This window comes from Anas platyrhynchos, chromosome 7 (assembly GCF_047663525.1).
Source record: "Anas platyrhynchos isolate ZD024472 breed Pekin duck chromosome 7, IASCAAS_PekinDuck_T2T, whole genome shotgun sequence".
NCBI lineage: Eukaryota > Metazoa > Chordata > Aves > Anseriformes > Anatidae > Anas > Anas platyrhynchos.
This window is the reverse complement of record NC_092593.1, coordinates 9,044,762-9,051,540: the sequence shown is the minus strand read 5'-3', so window position 1 is coordinate 9,051,540 and position 6,779 is coordinate 9,044,762. Positions and strand designations below refer to the sequence as shown.

Below are 6,779 nucleotides of genomic sequence, written 5' to 3'. Positions count from 1 at the left end.
AAAATAGATAACAATCCAGGGGAAACAGAGAAAATTAGAGAAAATAATAACAAAAGGGAAAATTAATAACAAAAGACTGGGTAAGAGTATTTTAAACATTTTAAACATTTTTATATAACTTCAAAAAGATCAGTTGATTTCTTTTGCGTCTTCTGATAAGGGCCTATTTAAAGCAAATCAAACTATAAGAGATATGCATTATAATAAATTATATAATAAATGTACTATAATTAGTATGTTATCACCTGTTGATTTTCTTTATCTGCTACAATGAGATGAAAAAAAATTTAAAGGTCACTTTCATTAGATGTTTCTTCATTATAATATTGCAATAAGTACTCAATTCTTAACAAAGGCTAGACAACCATGTAGTTTTATGAAGTAGGCCTAGGAAATAATTACATCCTTTAACAAAAAAAGAAAACCAGCTTACCCTTTGCTTGTCACTGGAAGGTGACAAGCACACAAAAATGCACATAGGTCCAGCTGTTCCCGTGTAACTCCATAGCCTCCTGCTTTTTGCAGGTCATCTTAACAATGCATTTATGTGTCAAATCTAAACTGTCACTACTTTGAATTGCCAACAGGAAAGAGAAATTAAATGGAGGTTAATATAAGGATCAGTAACACTGGAACTAAAAAAAAAAATAAAACAAACAGGGCCTATATGGACATGTCAAATTATAATTTATGAAGCCAGTTTGGGGTTTTCTTCTCTGATAGGTACTTCACCTGTGATCTTTGGCAAGTCATTTTAAAACATATCTGAAGAAAGACTTTGATTCCAAAGTTCTGCCTAATTTCCATCTGAGCAATGCAAATCCAAATTACAGTCCTCAGAATTACCAGTCACTACCAGTTCACAGACTCCTAAACTTTTTATATAGGAACAACCACTAGAATCTAGCTTCCTATCTTTCTTCAAAAGCACCAACACTGAGCTAGAGATCAGCATCATTTTTTCTTTCTGGTTCTCTGAATCTTTAATTTTGCCACTCAGTGTAAACTTACATCTGCTGCTGATGGTGATTTCCTTTTCCAATCCCAACTCTGCCAGTATTTTACAGGCTCGGAGACCGTGCCTTTTCAGAGAGTTGAAGTGTCACGAGAGGTGCTCAGCTTTCTAACCAGCCAGCTACTGGCTAAACAGAAAGCACCTTCTCTGAATGGATTTTGAAGAACCTCCACTCAGCTTTTGTAGTGTTATTCCAGGAACAAGGCTGTGATCCTCACACAGAAGGAGATGTTTCCCCGTTGACCTCTGTCATCTTCCATGGCCCTTCTCCACCATTCTTCTCAGGAAATAAAAAAATAATAAATAAATAAATAAATACATACATAAAAAGACATTGTGTCCTGTGATGTCTCCCCTCAACCTGCTAAGCTCTGCTAGGAAATGTCTAACTTCACCCAAGCTTTTTGATGAAGACAGTAGACGCCTGCTTTAACTTAGGTCATAAGTGGTTAGCAATAATTTTAAAGCCATTGCAACTCATCCGCAAAGCTGTGCTACACTGAACATGATATTACATGCCCTTTCAGGCAAATATTACTCCGGACAAAACAAATGAATATATGTGATCCTAAAAGTATTCTTAGAAGTGTTTTGATTACCTTGACAATTCATGTGACAATTAGATTATATAGCCCAGCTATTACACACATGAAAATATCTGAAGGAATAGTAGTAAAGAAAATGGCTTCAATCTTAACAAGTTTAAGAATGAAAACATGAGCACATGCAGGGAGAAAATAAGAGGTCAGCAACGGTATTATTTCACTATATTGGTGCCTATAATATGTGTGAGGTGCTGAATGGGTGAAGGAAGCAACAGTTGTTGCTTTATTACCCCACTTCATGCAGACATTCTTGCAAAGATAGCCACAGCTTTGTTGTTTTCAGTAGCCACAACATAGTTTGAGAAGGTGGGGAAAACAGCGCTAGAAAGTCAGAAGCAAATGTTTCAGAGAGAAAAAGGATTGAACTATGATCCTGAACTTTTGCTCAGCTTCAGCTGTTCTCTCTTTTAGCTGGATGATAACATGTATATAAAGTATTGATATAGAGTAGGAGAAGAATGTGTGTATAGGCAGCTAATAAGGAAGACCTTAACCTATGAGACTGTGTTCACAGTCTAATCTTTAAAGAACACAATAAGAAGATTCCCACTCACATAGAAACAGCAGTAATTAAGAACACAAAAATCTGAAATAATGTAGGGAGAGGAGGAAGAAAGAATGCAGGCATGTGAATTCATGAAGAAACCCCATTTGACAAGTTTAACTCCAGCAAAAGAAAAGGAAAAAAAAATCTTTAAGTAAAAGTTTAGAAGAGGGAAATGAAAAAGAAATGACAATTTCACCTTCAGATAAAAGCTACTAAAGGAAAAAGAGAGTATGGGATGTAAAAGAATATTTTCTTTAAAAAAATACTTTACATATTTCAATTCTTGTATTTCCCTTGGGGTTTGTATATTTCGGTCACATAGTTATCCAATTAAAATGAAAACTCTGTATTATCCTTTAGGCGAGGACAGCTGCCAGCTGCTAAGTTTTATAAAGTCTTTAATCTTGTCCATAAATATTTAACAAGAATTGGTTGGTACACAAGCCAAAGTAAAGAAATCAAAGGCATGAGCTCTGCAGTAACCTCTGTATTGTCTGAATGGAGATGAAATGCTAGAACAAAATTATGAATTTTTCTTTTTTTATGTTAAAGTTATTATTAAAATATATGCAGGTGACTTTTCTGATCATTTTCCCATTTTCTTCTCTTTGTGTAATGTATAGAAGAAGCAAAGAACTAAAGAGATTTCAAAACTGAGATTAGTGTCTTTTTTCCAAACTGAGTTTACAGCAAAGAAAAGAAACAATCTTTGCCACCATATTCCATATGCTTTCCATGTTAATTAGCTGCTGTTTGAGCACAGCCTTCAATAAAGGGTAACATCTTTTCATGATACATTGGATATATAGAGACTGTGTGTTCAATATCTGTAGGCATAAATATACCAAAACATATCATGAGACCACAAGCATAGTCCACAAAATGAGGTTTCACAACTTCAGCCTCAGCACATCTTTACAGGTGTTATGCCATCTAGATACACATTGCTTTCTCATTTAGACAGACATCAGTTTGACAACAGAGCTGGCAGCCTAAGTCACACTCACGAACAAGGAGGAGTCCCGTTATCTGCTCTATTTCTGCAGGCTACATGCACAGGAGGCCTCCTGGGACAAGGCAGCCTTCAGAGGCACATATCTGAGGAAACCTCTGGTGCAACAGCCCAACATCAAGCCAAGGAAAACTGGCAACCTGTGGCCAAGGCAGAAAATGACAGCTGGTGGTTCACAATTTCAGATCTCTTTTTTCAAGATTTTTGCAAACAGAACAATACGATTTGGTGCCTATGGGCACCAAAGCCCGCTTTTACCTTTACTTCAGGGAATTATCTTAGTTCAATTTTTGCTTGGATTAAATACATATTGTTAAGTATAACCAATCTGAGGCAAAGTCATTTAGCACAGCCTTACAAAAATAGTTGTCATGAACAAAACCAATGCTTTGCCCATTTAATTACCAGGCCTGTAGAAACTCAGGCTTGAAAGACAACACAGCAGTCTCAGTCTAATAAACAAACTCACAATGGCAGGCACTGCTTTTAATCTTTTCAGCTTGACAGCATCTCTTTAAACATCACACTGTTTCAATGGACGGAACATCAAATAATGGAAGCACAAGGTCCCTAAGCACAAAGAGTGCCCAAGAGGGTCAGCCAGATGACCTGTTGTCTCTTTTCTACCTCTGTGGCAAAAGGAGACATCTTTGTCAGCTGAACCCAACCTAGGTAAGCCAGAGAGATGCTTTTGAATTGATTGTTTTTTACTAATTCAGACTCAACAGAAACAAGTAAACAAACAAAAATTTTAATTCCCAGAAAGATCACATCACTTATAACAATCTAAAATAACTACCTGCCTCAGGATGTCAACCTTGATGTAAACAGACAGTTAGATATTGGAACTGTTCTCAGTAAGCTGAAGCTGCACATGCTATAAATTGGTTATAAGGCTCTCCCTGGCACAATGGAGCAAAGCACATGCTAGAGCTTAATCCTTGCTTTTTCAAAATCAATAGAAAAATTCTTCTCAGTTTAACAGGATGGGGTGAAAACACTAGAATCAGATTCACAGAAGTGGTGGAGTGAATTGTGATGGATGTTAGAGATGAAATCAGATTAAAGGAGATTGCCAGGACCTTTGTGAGTGGCAAGTGCTTTTCAGAACTTTGCATTTTCAGCTTTAATCTGAAACCTGGAAATAAAGGAACCTGGCTTTTCAAATGAAGATCTTTGACAGTGTTTTTAAGACAAGGGGTGTAGATGAAAGGGAGTCAAAGAAAATGGTTCTTATGAGTTTTCTAGCAATTAAAACCTTGATGAATTTAAAATCACTAGGCATTAATGAAAACTAGGACTCATTCTCCCAGCTCTGTCACAGGTGAGTCAAGTAAGTTGAACAAATTGTGGTTTGAAGTCCAGGTGATTGCAAGTCTCTCTAAAGCTAACGAAAGCTGCAGAGACTGAGAACACTGTAAAAAGTCAAGTCATTAATATCCCTGCACCAAAGTTTCATATATTTAAATGTAATTCTGAGGCAGTATTGAGTCCTCTTTTTCTTCTTCAAGTAAACAAAATAAGGTCTCCAAGTCTATCTATAAAAAAAAATAAATAAATAAAATCTTCAAATTAATCTGAACAGAGACTCCAAATACAAAGTTACTGGCATATTCCACCCAGTTTGTGATTAAGGTGCTATTTGAACTTTGGATCCAGACTTAAGAGGTATTATTCCTGAGTTCTGTTAGCCCAGAGAGATCAGAGCACAGTCCTTTGCAGGACTGTGAATTATTAACAAAGGAATTCACTGCTATGGTCAAGGTGAGCAGAACTTGATAAATATTTTTATGGAAGAACTCAACCTCATACAAAAATTTTATAGCACAGATTCATCTCTGAAATGTATTCATTATAGATGAGGGAGCTCAATGCAAAGATAAGCTACTCAAGATAGGTCCTGTGAAAGCCTCACAAAATTTGCACTTAGCCTGGCAAGCAAACCCACTTTTGTCAAAGTAGAGCTCACATGCCCCTAGGGCAGAGCTAATTAAAGTTCAGAAGGAGCAGGAAGAAGTGATGAGCATGACAATTCCTCTGATGGAGGAAATAATCCAGGGGAAACTGGAGGGAGACTGAGCATAACTACCCTGAGGTGAGATGGGTCAAATCTAGGGAAGGCCATGTGAAAACTAGTGATATATGGGTAAGAGCTGGGGTAAGCAGGAAACATTCCCATATTTTGCAGGGAGGAATCCATTACACAAGACTGTTTTTCTGCTTGATACAAACTTAACTTTTCTTCAACAAAAACACAGTTTGTGTGCCGAAAGACATGGTGCCTAATTGAGATCAAGCTCTGGACTAAACCACTATGCCCAAATGTTTAGTGCTTGGGCAAGAATTAGCTCTACATAGTGATATAATTCTACTTGGATATAATTCTACCTGGATAAAGCCATGGCTACTGGCAGAAATGCTGTGAGCAGGTAAGAACACGTAATTCAGCTGTAAAGACTACCAGGAACTCACACTTCCTGTGAGCTGAAATATGGCCCACAACTGCTATGGGACAAGGAGGAAAGGGGGAGCACCTTACCTCACATCATGTCCAAAGGAGTAAGTTGTTCAGCGGGGCAAAATGAGATGGGCAGAAGAGATAGCATTATCTCACTTGTGTGCATCCAGACAGCACCGCGCCATTAAGAAGCTTTGGTGAGAGGCAGACAAACACCATCACTCTCCCATTTTGGATCTCAGCTGTGGACAGGGCACAGAAGATATAGCACAAGACATAGAAACAACTTCAAGAGCAGTACGTATTGCAGATCTACTTTCACCTGATGCTTCATCAGAAGAGATTGCTGTTACACTAGTAGAAACTCCTAAAACAACACCAACTGCCTTTAACTGATGCTATTACTTTAAGTGATTCCTTCAGCGAAGAGCCAGCAATAGCCTTTATTTCCTAGGCTACTTCCACAACAGTAATCGAATTCTTGTTAACAATTTTCAGTTGTGGAGGAAATCTGAGCAAACTAATCTCTGATAAAGCACCTCTGTTCACAGCTGTGTAATCTGAAGTATTTCTGAAGGAGAGACATATTAAGCCTTGAAATTCTTCCATTTATTATCCTCATGCCAATGAGAAAATAGGACATTTTAATTGAGTTTTGAAAGACTGTTTGCAAACTGCTGACCTAGAAAGAAAGCCCTGCAAATCATTTGCCATAGATTTCTTACAGGACTAGTCAGAAACCTGATGTGAAGCAAAACAGCCGTCTGTCACAGAACTGGTGAGTGAGTAGAGCATACAGATCAAGCTAAAGGCTGTTTTTCACAAGCTTCAGCCAGAGCTATATGCAGCTTTGATTCAGGAGCAACAGAAGCATTTTGCTCCACAGTATCATATATACCATTTCAGGTTTTAAAAGTATTTTAAATATCCTTTTAAAAGTAAATAAAAAGGAAAATATAAAAACAGAAAAATAAGAACATAGATACAGATCATCCGGTTGATAATGTTTGCCTCCCAGCAGAGCACACAGGTAGAAAATTTGCTTAAATTTTGCCCATTCACCTAATCTGGGGGAGCTCTACAGAAGTTATCATAAAACTTAGTGCTTATGTTCATCTTATTCTGATAAGTGATTCAACAAA

At 37.4% G+C, this 6,779-nt stretch overlaps 1 long non-coding RNA gene across 1 annotated transcript; it reads right to left on the bottom strand.

The window, feature by feature from the left end:
- Positions 1 to 394: 394 nt before the first annotated feature.
- On the bottom strand, positions 395 to 6,079 carry LOC106017340 (uncharacterized). Its single transcript, XR_001190750.5, has 3 exons — positions 5,960 to 6,079; positions 5,719 to 5,879; positions 395 to 1,292 (listed from the first exon to the last, which is right to left on the bottom strand). It is a non-coding gene; the product is annotated as an uncharacterized lncRNA (long non-coding RNA).
- Positions 6,080 to 6,779: the final 700 nt, after the last annotated feature.